The 14724-nt window shown below is 39.6% G+C and overlaps 1 pseudogene; it reads right to left on the bottom strand.

Annotated features, from left to right (window-relative positions):
- Window positions 1-12676: 12676 nt before the first annotated feature.
- LOC129644228 (reticulon-3-like) lies at window positions 12677-13282 on the bottom strand (annotated as a pseudogene).
- Between the last annotated feature and the right edge of the window lie 1442 nt (window positions 13283-14724).

The raw sequence follows: 14724 nt of genomic DNA, 5'->3' as shown, positions 1-14724 counted from the left end.
TGTGAGATTATATTATGTGGGAAGTAAGGGACAATTTACGATGTCATCTCTTGGTTTAATGTGTGATTTGAGACCTGGGTATCAGAATGGTTGCAAAACATTTCTCATGTTCATAAATGAGAAATGTGAAAAGTAGCTTGGGTTGGGGTTGGAGGAGAAAAATAGGTTTTGTTTTAGGTTCATTGCTTTTGAGGTGATGGCATACTCTTAAGTAAGCAGTTGGAAATGCAGGGCTCAATTTTGTGAGAGACAGAGACAGACAGACAAAGGTTGGGACTAGTAATAAAGATTTTGATTTGTCTGTATGTAAGTAACAGTTGAAGTTGGGCAGATATATTTTAGAGGAGGATCTGCACAAGCAGTGCAAGTTGAGGAACTGCCTCCCGGAGCACTGTGATTTGGAGTAGGTTTATGTGCAGAGCCTACTATTTGCCCCTGGAGTATTTTCTTCTGCGATGTCAAACTCAGAAGAGTGTATTCTTCTTAACATACATAACATGTCTAGGAGATAACTTGATCAATTTGTGTCCTGGTCAAATAGGTATAATAGCCAGGACATGTAAGCAACCTAGATGTCCATCAACAGATGAATGGATAAGAAAGCTGTGGTACATATGCACAATGGAGTATTACTCAGTCATTAAAAAGAATGCATTTGAATCAGTTCTAATGAGGTGGATGAAACTGGAGCCGATTTTACAGAGTGAAGTAAGCCAGAAAGAAAAACACCAATACAGTATACTAATGCATATATATGGAATTTAGAAAGATGGTAACGATAACCCTGTATGCAAGACAGCAAAAGAGACACAGATGTATAGAACAGTCTTTTGGACTCTGTGGGTGAGGGAGAGGGTGGGATGATTTGGGAGAATGGCATTGAAACATGTATAATATCATATATGAAATGAATCACCAGTCCAGGTTTGATGCATGATACTGGATGCTTGGGGCTGGTGTACTGGGACAGGGATGGTCCAGGGAGGGAGATGGGAGGGGAGTTCAGGATGGGGAACACGTGTATACCTGTGGCGGATTCATGTTGATGTATGGCAAAACCAATACAATATTGTAAAGTAATTAACCTCCAATTAAAGTAAATAAATTAAAAAACATAAATAAAAATTCAACTCAATGAAAATATTTTTATAAATGTTTCTCCATGTTTCTGCCTCTCATAAGTTTTCTGAACTTGTTCAAGTCATATAGCTAGTTTGGGGCTAAAATTTTCTCATTTGTAAAATGAGGGTGTTGACTAGAATTCTCAGATGACCTCTAAGGTCCCTTCCAGTTCCTTAATCCTAGTGTCGGTTTCTAGGGTATTTCTCTAGTGTCGGTTTCTAGGGTATTTAGCTGATTGACTTGAGTCTTACCAGCAGGGAGCAGACTATTCCACAATTTCTTGAGGGCATAGCTATCTCTTTGGAGGACCGATGGTCTAGGGGGTGTTCTTAGTAGTGTTCCTAAACCCACATTATCTTGGAAAATGGCTTATATTTATAATCCTTTTAGAGGCCTTTTTCAATCTCCAGTAGCTGGATATCAAGCAAAAATCTTTGAGTTAATGAAAGCTGTTTGTGACGAATTAGTTATTCAGGAGACATAAGAGATGTGGATTTGATCCCTGGGTTGGTAAGATCCCCTGGAGGAGGGCATGGCAACCCACTCCAGTATTCTTGCCTGGAGAATTCCATGGACAAAGGAGCCTGGTGGGCTATGGTCCATACGGTTTCAAAGAGTCAGACACAACTGACTTGATTTATCTGCAGCAGCAGCTACATGACATGTTCTCTTCTCTACCCAAGGCTTCTCTACTAGGAGAAACTTAAAGGTAGATTCAGTGTTGAGTCCTTCTAGAATTTTAGTTTCAAGAACTTGGTGTCGACTAATGAGTGTATATATATTTTTTGAAGCACAGTTGATCCTTGAACAACACAAGTTTGAACTGTATCAGTCCACTTACACACATATCTTTTTCAATAAGTATATTGAAAAACATTTGGAATTCACAACAATTTGAAAAATTCATACCAAAATGTGACACAGAGACATGAAGTGAGCAAATGCTATTAGATCAATGGTGCTGATAGACTTGCCCAGTGCAGGATTGTCACAAACCTTCAATTTGTAAAATATGCAATAACTGCAAAGTGCAATACAGTGAAGCACAATAAAATGAGATATGCCTTCACTAGACTCAAAAAAAAAAAAAAAAAAAAAGAAAAATTCACAGGTAAGCCAGGTAGCCTAGAAATATTTTTAAAAATAAGGAAAAAGTATCTCACAAATGAATAAAATATATGTAGATGCTAGTCTATCCTTACATAAACATAAGGTGAATGGTATTTAATATAAACTTAATAATGTGTTTGTTTTCTTATGGTTTTATGACTTTCAAATAATTATATCACTGTATTGTATGCCTCTGGAGAAGCTTATAAGCCTATTAGCCTAATTAGCCTATTAGCACAGGTAACTGTTGTTTTTTATTTTAAATAAGTTTCCAAACTGTATTATCAATATAGTCATACAGTAGTACTGTATCACATAAAGATTTATAATGATACAGCCATTAGCATATAAGATCAGATCAGATCAGTCGCTCAGTCGTGTCTGACTCTTTGCGACCCCATGAATCGCAGCATGCCAGGCCTCCCTGTCCCTCACCAACTCTCAGAGTTCACTCAGACCCACGTCCATCGAGTCAGTGATGCCATCCAGCCATCTCATCCTCTGTCGTCCCCTTTTCCTCCTGCCCCCAATCCCTCCCAGCATCAGAGTCTTTTCCAATGAGTCAACTCTTCGCATGAGGTGGCCAAAGTACTGGAGTTTCAGCTTTAGCATCATTCCTTCCAAAGAAATCCCAGGGCTGATCTCCTTCAGAATGGACTGGTTGGATCTCCTTGCAGTCCAAGGGACTCTCAAGAGTCTTCTCCAATACCACAGTTCAAAAGCATCAATTTTTCGGCGCTCAGCCTTCTTCACAGTCCAACTCTCACATCCATACATGACCACTGAAAAACCATAGCCTTGACTAGATGAACCTTTGTTGGCAAAGTAATGTCTCTGCTTTTGAATATGCCATCTAGGTTGGTCATAACTTTCTTTCCAAGGAGTAAGCGTCTTTTAATTTCATGGCTGCAGTCACCATCTGCAGTGATTTTGGAGCCCAGAAAAATAAAGTCTGACACTGTTTCCACTGTTTCCCCATCTATTTCCCATGAAGTGGTGGGACCAGATGCCATGATCTTCGTTTTCTGAATGTTGAGCTTTAAGCATATAAGCTTTAAGCATATAAGATACATTACTGTAAAACAGTCATATCAATTGTGGGCTATCATAAAAATAAAAACCATAAAGTAATCATATTGCTTCCTCATTATCAATTCATGAATTCAGTTATACTTGTAAATATATATGAATTTATGTTGCATATTATGTTTTTATTTTTATTTATTTTTTTTTGTTTGTTTGTTGGTATTAACTTTGTTTTTTTTTTTTTAATTTTATTTTATTTTTAAACTTAACATAACTGTATTAGATTTGCCAAATATCAAAATGAATCCGCCACAGGTATACATGTGTGTTTTTATTTTTGATGTTTAGTGTTAGTGATATGTATGATATCTATAGCATTTTATATTATATAAGACAATATTAATATAGGTGCTGACAGACAAATGATTTCATCTGATAAACAGATGAAGTAAACTTACAGTATCAATGCTGCATAGTACAGTACTGTAAATGCATTTTATTTTCCTTATGGTTTTCTTATTAACATTTTCTTTCTCTAGCTTACTTTATTGTAAGAAACAGCATATAATACATATAACATATAAAATATATGTTAACCAACTGTGCTGTTGATAAGGTTTCTGGTCAAGATAGGCTTTTAGTAGTTCGGTTTGGAGGAGTCAAAACTTGCATGTGGATTTTCAACTACATGGGGAGTTAGCAACATTAACCCCTGCATTGTTCACGAACAATCATTTTTAGAAGGTTGAGTTCAGTTCAGTCGCTCAGTCGTGTCCAACTCTTTGTGACCCCATGGACTGCAGCATTCCAGGCCTCCCTGTCCACCACCAGCTCCCAAAGCTTGCTCAAACTCATGTCCATTGAGTCAGTGATGCCATCCAGCCATCTCATTCTCTGTTGTCCTCTTCTCCTCCTGCCTCCAATCTTTCCCAGCATCAGAGTCTTTTCCAAGGAGTCAGTTCTTCACATCAGGTGGCCAAAATATTGGAGTTTCAGCTTCAGCATCAGTCCTTCCAATGAATATTCAGGACTGATTTCCTTTAGAATTGGCTAGTTGGATCTCCTTGCAGAACAAGGGACTCTCAAGAGTCTTCTCCAACTCTATAGTTCAAATGCATAAATTCTTCAATGCTCAGCTTTCTTTATAGTCCAACTTTCACATCCATACATGACTACTGGGAAAACCATACCTTTGACTAGATGGACCTTTGTTGGCAAAGTAATGTCTCTGCTTTTTAATATGCTGTCTCGGTTGGTCATAGCTTTTCTTCCAAGGAGCAAGTTTCTTTTAATTTCATGGTTACAGTCACCATCTGCAGTGATTTTGGAGCCCCCCCAAAATAAAGTCTGTCACTGTTTCCATTGTTTCCCCATCTATTTGCCATGAAGACATGTGAAGTGAAAGTGCTGCACTCAATATGCTAGCAAATTTGGAAAACTCAGCAGTGGCCACAGGACTGGAAAAGGTCAGTTTTCATTACAATCCCAAAGAAAAGCAATGCCAGAGAATGCTCAAACTACCGCACAATTGCACTCATTTCACACGCTAGTAAAGTAATGTTCAAAATTCTCCAAGCCAGGCTTCAACAGTACATGAACCATGAACTTCCAGATGTTCAAGCTGGATTTAGAAAAGGCAGAGGAACCAGAGATCAAATTGCCAACATCTGCTGGATCATCGAAAAAGCAAGAGAGTTCCAGAAAAACATCTACTTCTGCTTTATTGACTATGCCAAAGCCTTTGACTGTGTGGACCACAACAAACTGGAAAATTCTGAAAGAGATGGGAATACCAGACCGCCTGACCTGCCTCTTGAGAAACCTGTATGCAGGTCCAGAAGCAACAGTTAGAACTGGACATGGAACAACAGACTGGTTCCAAATCGGGAAAGGAGTACATCAAGGCTGTATATTGTCAACCTGCTTATTTAACTTATATGCAGACTACATCATGAGAAATGCTGGGTTGGATGAAGCACAAGCTGGAATCAAGATTGCCGGGAGAAATAACAATAACCTCAAATATGCAGATAATACCACCCTTATGGCAGAAAGCGAAGCAGAACTAAAGAGCCTCTTGATGAAAGTGAAAGAGGAGAATGAAAAAGTTAGCTTGAGGCTCAACATTTGGAAAACTAAGATTATGGCATCTGGTCCCATCACTTCATGGCAAATAGATGGGGAGACAGTGGAAACAGTGACAGACTTAATTTTTTCGGGCTCCAAAATCACTGCAGATGGTGACTGCAGCCATGAAATTAAAAGACGCTTACTCCTTGGAAGGAAAGTTATGACCAACCTAGACAACATATTAAAAAGCAGAGACATTACTTTGTCAATAAGGGTCCATCTAGTCAAGGCTATGGTTTTTCCAGTGGATGTGAGAGTTGGACTATAAAGAAAGCTGAGGGGCAAAGAATTGATGCTTTTCAACTTTGTTGTTGGAGAAGACTCTTGAGGGTCCCTTGGACTGCAAGGAAATCCAACCAGTCCATCCTAAAAGAAATCAGTCCTGAATATTCATTGGAAGGACTGATGCTGAAGCTGAAACTCCAATATTTTGGCCACCTGATGTGAAGGACTAACTCCTTGGAAAAGACCCTGATGCTGGGAAAGGTTGAAGGCAGGAGGAGAAGGGGACAACAGAGGATAAGATGGCTAGATGGCATCACTGACTCAATGGACATGAGTTTGAGTAAACTCTGGGAGTTGGTGACGGACATGGAAGCCTGGCGTGCTGAAGTCCATGGGGTTACAAAGAGCCAGACATGACTGAGCAACTGAACTGAACTGATGGGACCAGATGCCATGATTTTAGTTTTAAGCCAGCTTTTTCACTCCCCTCTTTCACTTTCATCAAGAGGCTCTTTAGTTCCTCTTCACTTTCCGCATAAGGATGATGTCATCTGCATATCTAAGGTTATTCATATTTGTCCTGGCAATCTTGATTCCAGCTTGTGCTTCATCCAGCTTGACATTTCACATGATGCATGTAAATTAAATAAGCAGGGTGACAATATATAGCCTTGACGTACTTCTTTCCCAATTTGGAACCAGTGCATTGTTCCATGTCCAGTTTTCTAACTGTTGCTTCTTGACCTGTATACAGATTTCTCAGGAGGCAGGTCAGGTGGTCTGGTATTCCCATCTCTTTAAGAATTTTACACAGTTTTTTGTGATCCATATAGCTGGCACCCCACTCCAGTACTCTTGCCTGGAAAATCCCATGGACAGAGGAGCCTGGTAGGCTGCAGTCCATGGGATCGCTAAGAGTCAGACACGACTGAGCGACTTCACTTTGACTTTTCACTTTCATGCATTGGAGAAGGAAATGGCAACCCATTCCAGTGTTCTTGCCTAGAGAATCCCAGGGATGGGGGAGCCTGGTGGGCTGCCATCTGTGGGGTCACACAGAGTCGGACACGACTGAAGCGACTTAGCAGCAGTAGCAGTATACAGCCAAAGGCTTTGATGTAGTCAATAAGGGAGAAGTAGATGTTTTCCTGTAACTCTTTTGCTTTTTCTATGATCCAACGGATGTTTAAAAGGTTGGAGACATGCAATTCAGCAAATTTTAAGTATCTTCTAGACATAAAGCATTGTGGAAAGGAAGAATAAAGGTATTAATGAATAAATAAACGTACCAAGATGAATAAGGTACAATTTCTGTCTTCAAGGAAGCAAACTGGTTCATAGGAGAACCTGGAATGCAAGTAAATACTCCATGTGAGTACATGAAAAGGGTAGTACAGTAGAAGGACGTACTGAGTGTAGGGTGACTGAGATGCTAGCCTCCTGTTGCAAACTGGAATAACTGTCTTCTTGTATGTGCTGTTCCTAAATTGCCTGAGCAGGTGGTTGTTAATCAGTATCCTTCAAGTCTTGGGTCTAAAGTAGGTGATTGATTTATTTTGAGCAAATGTCTATGAAAGCTTTTAGTCTATCTTAATAATCAACTTAGATCACAGCATATTGTTTGTGTGAGATATGCAAAAGGACTGACTCACTGAAAATGACTGACTAGTTATAAATAGACACTACATTTTTGGCAAGATGCAGATGAAAGCTTTTATGAAGTTATACAATTGTGGCAAGATATTGTCAACTGTTGTACTAGTATTCAGATCATTGGAAAATCACATCAATATTGTCAGTATACTACTTAGCAGACAGGCATGCTGACATAAACAAGTTATCAAGCTGCAGACTAAACTGAAGACCTATAAAAGAATGATGCTTTACAGAACATTCTATGAATACCATATTTGTTACATATATTATATCCAACTTCTGGATGAGTGTCATTTTTAGATTTCCTGTGTTGAATTTAACATAAAGGTGACAAAGTTAGATTTATAAATAAATATGTGACATTTATGTCATTCAGAGTGCTTGCTAAAATATTCTTGTTCTATAATGTCACTCATCTGAAAGATAGCTATATTTTCTGGTAGTGAAAAAGGTATTCTTTCATGTTTGGTGCATCTACATTCTTTTTCAATTTAACACATCAAAAGACAGAAATTAGAATATTGAGGAAAAATAGTCATAGGTGCATTGACTAAACTTCCAGATGTAAAGAGTATTTGAAAGCTATTTAGCCTGGAAAGTGATCTGGGGGAGGAAATTATAAACTTCAGCCCATTATGAAAGTCTTTGAATGATTTGATTATTTAATGTAGGGATAAATCTCTCTAAACTGTGATAAAAGTTCTGATTCCAGATTTGTGTCACTAGTTTTTGAGTGGGAGCAACACTTTTCACTTTCATGCATTGGAGAAGGAAATGGCAACCCAACTCCAGTATTCTTGCCTAGAGAATCCCAGGGATGGGGAAGCCTGGTGGGCTGCCATCTATAGGGTTGCACAGAGTCGGACACGACTGAAGTGACTTAGCAACAGCAGCAGCAGCAATCCTAAAAATGACTTCCAAGATATGTGATCTGAGTGAAGGCAACAAAAAAGTCTAAGCCATCCATAAGGTATGTTTCCATTGGCTCTAAACCTCCAGACCCAGGCCTGAGTGACTCTGTATATTGTGTTTAAAGAACCCATGTTAAAAATGAACTATATTATCTGGCAGGAGTAACATATGAATAATACTGGCTAACATTCAAGTGCCTAAATCTTAGTTAATACTTACCATACCTTTATGAAGTTGATACTACTGTATTTAATCATTTTGAGATTCACTTTTTCCCCCCGCATTTTCACAGTGAAATTAGGATGTATTTTAGAATGAATGGTGTCTTTACAAGCATAATTTAGAACATTCTTTTCTTTTACAAGTTTTGGGGCTTGTCAAATCATGGTGAGACTGACAAGAAACGGCATCATGGATTAGATGAAATATGGTATTAGCCACCACTCCCCTTCATCCAACCTTACCTGAAAGAAAACTGGGGCATGAAGCTAAGTAAACTGTTCAAGATCACAGAACTGATAAGCATTTGAGCCAGGATTCCACACAGTTAAAATTAACTCAATCCAGGACTGATGTTTACAACCACACCTTTCTGCCTTCTGGTAATGTAGCAAAATTGGTATATCTGAAAAGCTATCCTCACAAAGCTGCACTCTTTGGACAGTGGAGATGGGAAGAGAAGGAATTTATAAGGACCACAGTGGACTGTTGAGTGAAGGGGTACAGTAGAGGACCCTTCGAAGCCAGGGTAATTATGAGCAAAACAGACCCTGAGAGGACAGGAAAGCTACAGGAATGTTGGGAAACCCTGAAGGTGATAAAGGTGAAGGTCCTTCACTTCATTTTTTGTCCAGGGCCAGAACTGTGTGTGCAAAAGCTTCTAAATGGGATGCAGAAAGAAAATCCTTATGTAACAGGGAGTTATTTATCTGTATCTCTCTTCTGTATCTATACATTTGCATCTATACCAATGCATGTGTGCTAAGTCGCTTAAGTTGTGTTTGACTGTGTGTGGTCCTAGGGACTGTAGCCTGCCAGGCTCCTCTGTCCATGGGATTCTCTAGGCAAGAATACTGGAGTGGGTGCCCATGCCCTCCTCCAGGGGATCTTTCCAACCCAGAGATCTAACCCATGTCTCTTAACATCTCCTGCATTGGCAGGTGGGTTCTTTATCACTAGTGGTCACGTGAGAAGCTCATCTGTACTTATACCTATATCTATTATTTGAAAGAGGAATTTGTATTGGGCTTTTCTTTTTTTAAAGGAAATGTTACATTATTAACAAGCATTAGGAGGGGAGTTTGGGGAAGAATGGATACATGTGTATGTTCCTACATATATGAAGGAACAGCCGAGTTTCTTCGCTGTTCACCTGAACCTACCACATCTGTTAATCGGCTATGCTCCAATACAAAATAAAAGTTTTAAAAGCAACTAAATATTTTTTAAAAACACTTTCTTATCCTACATTTAGATTTTATAACTTTATGTTATTCTTTCTTTTTTATTATTTGCTTATTTTATTTTCACAGTGCCTAGCATAGTTCAATGTAACTTGAAGCTCAATTATTTATTTAATAAATGAAACATAACTTTCTCTCGCTGCAAATACTACATGGACTCTTGGAAGCCTATTTGGGTGAGAAGAAGGATGCTTTGAGTGGGGGTGGGACACCTCTGAAAGGGTTTTATCAGCTGCAGTAATAACAAAGAGTACTGTAATTTCCCATCCTGCTTGTCAAGAAATGAGGTAAGCAAATTAAAATCAGTCAGGATCTAGCATTGCTGCTCTACCTCCAACAGTAAAGATGAGCCAAGGAAAAGACAATCCAGTGAAAATACTGTCATTACTCCCTGTCAACTCCAGTGAGCATTCACACAAACATGACACACAGCAACACACACACATATACAAATTTTTGTATTTTCTTTTGCCTTTGTGTCTAGTCATCTCAAATGGGTCGACTCACGTTTTGGCTAATATAACCAAACCAGACTCTTTGGCTCAGCTCTACCTGCAAACTTTCTTGCCTGTTTGGGTATAGTGAAGTGGTTTGAGTTTCTGAGAACAAATAATTAGGCTCTAAGAGAAGGCCAGGGTTATACAAAACCCATTCGTTTCTGCCTCTGTGGGTTCTGTAACCCTGTTGAAAGGAAAACAAAGTTAGATTAGGACAGTGCTTGGCTACATGGGCTTCATGAGATTTTTTTCCATTTAGTGTTATCAGAACATGTATTTAATTATTGTTGTTCTAGACTTGATAAGCTTAGGGATTCGTATCTTTAAATTACATCTCCCTTAATGAACCACATACGATATCTTGGACTCAGAATTAGTGTTGGGGTGGACCAGAATGCTGACCTTGTCTTTTTTTATTTAGTCTCATCCATTGGGCTTTATTTTACTTTATTTTATTTTTATTTTATTGGGCTTTAAAGATAGATGAAGTTTCAAGCTAGGTCTAAGAGTATCATCAACTCAAAGAGACCGAGAGTATAGTTAATTATTTTATTAGCTTTCAGATCAGATCAGTCGCTCAGTCATGTCCGACTCTTTGCAACCCCATGAATCGCAGCACGCCAGGCCTCCCTGTCCATCACCAACTTTACTCCACCATTTTTCTGCATCTTTTCATTTCATTTTCATTCCATAAAAACATCAGATATTTGTGTTGATGTTTGGGGAGAACAGTCAGTTACAATACAGACTGATGGAGACCACTGACCCTGGCAAGTGAGTTTTGATGACCAGAGGGCAATGATTGGGCCAAATATAAGACTTCTTTCCATGGTATTCATGGTGATAGTGTTTAAACCATTTTTAAGTGGTTTTAAAATGTGGTAGAACATAAACCTCAGTTTGTAGGTATTTTTCCTTTATCAGGGACAGAGCATCTAGAAATTCTGCTCTATTAATCATATTCAAGCTCTTTTCCAAATCATGAATCACCTGACTACAATCACTTATTCATATATACCCTCTCAGATAACTTATAGTGAATTGCGTGAGAGTTGGACCATAAAGAAAATAGAACTGAAGAATTGATGCTTTTGAACTATGGAGTTGGAGAAGACTATTGAGAGGCCCTTGGACTGCAAGGAGATCAAACCAGTCAATCCTAGAGGAAACCAATCCTGAATATTCATTGGAAGGACTGATGCTGAAGGTGAAACTCCAATACTTTGACCACCTGATGTGAAGAACTGACTCATTGGAAAAGACCCTGATGCTGGGAAAGATTGAAGGCAGGAGGAGAAGGGGACAACAGAGGATGAGATGATTGGATGGCATCACCGACTCGATGGTTATGAGTTTGAGCAAGCTCTGGGAGTTAGTGATGGACAGGGAAGCCTGGCATGCTGCAGTCCATGCAGCTGCAAAGAGTCAGACACGACTGAGCGACTGAACTGAACTGAACTGTGTGTGTGTCCATGTACCCAGAGGCAACTGCTAATATTATTTTTATAGAAATTATATACATTTAATTTCCCAAATAAAGCACCTGTAGCCTACCAGGCTCTTCCCTCCATGGGATTCTCCAGGCAAGAGTACTGGAGTGGTTTGCCATTTCCTTCTCCAAGGGATCTTCCCAACCCAGGAATCGAACCCGGGTCTCCCACATTGCAGGCAGATGCTTTAACCTCTGAGCCAGCAGCTCACAAATAAAGCACAGCCTTGTCTATTAAGCTTGAGGCAGGTAAGAAGGTAGGAAGCACTTTTCTTATACTCAAGCTCAGAACTCATGTCCAGATGAAATGAAATAGAAACCACCTTCCCAAATGGTGGGGCTTTTCATTTCATAAGCAGGAGCAGAGAGGGAGTGATGGTCAGCTCAGTGGGCCAACTTTCTGCTTCTGATCTCATTTATCAGATGATGTTTTAGGATTCAGGCTTCCCTGGTGGCTCAGTGTAAAGAATCTGCCTGCCAATGCAGGAGATGCAGGTGTGATCCCTGGGTCACGAAGATACCCTGGAGAAGGAAATGGCCACCCACTCCAGTATTCTTACCTGGGAAATCCCATGGTTAGAGGAGCCTAGTTGCCTACAGTCCATGGGGCCACAAAGAATCAGACATGACTTGGTGACTAAACAACAACAATAACAACAATTCTAGGATTCAGTGACTATCAGTATCACCTATGAGCTATTAACAGAATTGAAAGTTTTGTACCAGTGAGGCGGGAGAAGACAGACAATAACACGAGTAGCTGCTCATATTATGAAACAGGGTTACGAGGTCAGAGGAGGGAAAGAATAGTCTGAGGAATATATAAAATTTAACTCCATAGTCATTAATCCACTCCCACCCCCAAATCAATTTTTTTTTGTAGTCATGATTCCTTAAATTGAAAATAAGCACAAAACTCTTATAAGACATTGGTTTAAAACCCAGTACTTGGGTAAGTGAAAGAAGGTGAGAAAACACCAGATGAAAAAAGTATGGAGTTGAACACTGGACATATTCCTTCATGGCACAAGAGCAGGGTTATAACTTCAATGGTGTTTTGGTAACTGTTGGATTTTTAATTTCCATGTGTTTATTCTTTTTTTTTTTCTTTGAAATTCCAGAGAGCATTGCCTGGGCCCTTCAACATCTGGCTTGGTCATAACATAGTAGTCAGACTGGGATTTGTACTTTTCATTGGAATACTGAAAATTTACAGTTAGGCAAAGATCAGAAGGGCAATCCCATTGGAGCTAAACCAATGTTGGTCATTAGCCACATAAAGACCACCAGATCTTTCACCAGAAAGGCACACATGATGAGTTTTGGGACCATGTTGACCATGTTGATGGGGTTACTCTCATAATTATGGAAAACTTCTGAAAATAGCTCGATTGCATGGCCTTTTGAATTTTGTACAGCTTGGATGACAAACTTGTAGACCCTGAAGTTGATAGTGAGAAAGAGGGAAGCCAGGATGATGTAAGAAGCCACACTGATGATGCTGAAATCTCCAGGGTAAGCAGCACTATCAGTGTGGGGCAAGATCCAAGCTCAGCTTTCTTCACGTTGTGCCAGAAAATCAGACGGTGTATTGCAAACGAGGCATCAGAGCATGTTCCCAGGCAATTACTTCTCAAGTCCCCTTCCCTCATTAGTGGGCAAGGAGGGTTGGGCCCCAGAGGATGAATAGGAGTTAGATGGGATTGACAGGCTTCCAATGGCTCTACCATGAGCTTTTCCAAGAAGGGCAGGGGAGAAAGCAGGGAAATAAAATAATCACTCTGTCAGCTCCCCTAAGTGCCTTTGCTCCTTCTAATTCATGCTTATGCTCTGACTACTAGTGATGTTTTGATATATAGCCTTCCAGACTCTATTATTTTATATGCTAACTGGAACTTTTCCTGTTTAATATTTCACTTATAATCCCCTCTCCCTTTGCATTTTTTCCCCACTGAAAGGGTTCACTAATTGTTTTCTTTTGTCTCTCTGCCTCTGCCCTAATCCCATTCTCTTGAGGTAGATTCTAGTAATGTTTTGATATATAGCCTTCCAGACTTCCTCAATTATTTTATACGCTAACTGAAACCATGACTGTTTTCACTGGGTGGGACCTTGGAGATCATCTTTCCATCTCTTTTTACTCCCTCCTGCTGCCCTCCTAGCCCTGCCATGGCAGGCTTCCAGAAGATGCATGGGCTAAATGCCCCACCTGAGACATCACCTCAGCCAGGGATTGGCATAACTTGGACTAGAGCCCAGGTATTTCAGTCCTGGTTAAATGACCTTTCTGTTGCATCCCACAATTTAATTTCTTAGCCTGTTTCATGACCTAAAGAAACAGTTTCTATAAGATAGATTCAAGTGGTTTATGGGCAAATTTAGTTTACAAGGTGACCATTCATTTTCTGATGGAAAACAAGCAAATAGACAAACCAACAAACAAACTTCTAACCAAATAGATGGCTATGGTTCACCTCTGTTTTTTCTTTGGCCTCAGTGACTGGCCCGTAGGCCCCGTGCTCTGCCTTCCTGGAGCAGTTTTCATATATTAAGATTGTCCTTAGATCCATCTCTTATACAGTCAGCTTTTGGTGCTTTTTTTTTTTTTTAATAAACATACTCTTATTTTTCTTTTTTCACCAGGGCTTCCCTGGTGGCTCAGATGGTAAAGCATCTGCCTGCAATGCGGGAGACCTGGGTTCAATTCCTGGGTCGGGAAGATCCCCTGGAGAAGGAAATGCCAATCTACTCCAGCACTCTTGCCTGGAAAATCCCATGGATGGAGGAGCCTAATAGGCTACAGTCCATGGGGTCACAAAAGAGTCGGACATGACTGAGCGACTTCACTTTCACTTTATTTTTCTTTAAGATTTTTCTAATGTAGACAAGTTTTTCAAAGTCTTTATCAAATTTGTTACAATATTGCTTCTGTTTTATGTTTTGGCTTTTTTGGGTGAGAGGCCTGTGGGATCGACTTCACTTTCACTTTATTTTTCTTTAAGATTTTTCTAATGTAGACAAGTTTTTCAAAGTCTTTATCAAATTTGTTACAATATTGCTTCTGTTTTATGTTTTGGCTTTTTGGGGTGAGAGG

Source organism: Bubalus kerabau, chromosome 1 (genome assembly GCF_029407905.1).
Source record: "Bubalus kerabau isolate K-KA32 ecotype Philippines breed swamp buffalo chromosome 1, PCC_UOA_SB_1v2, whole genome shotgun sequence".
Taxonomy (NCBI): domain Eukaryota; kingdom Metazoa; phylum Chordata; class Mammalia; order Artiodactyla; family Bovidae; genus Bubalus; species Bubalus kerabau.
The sequence above is the reverse complement of the archived record's forward strand: the minus strand, read 5'-3'. Positions and strand labels throughout refer to the sequence as shown.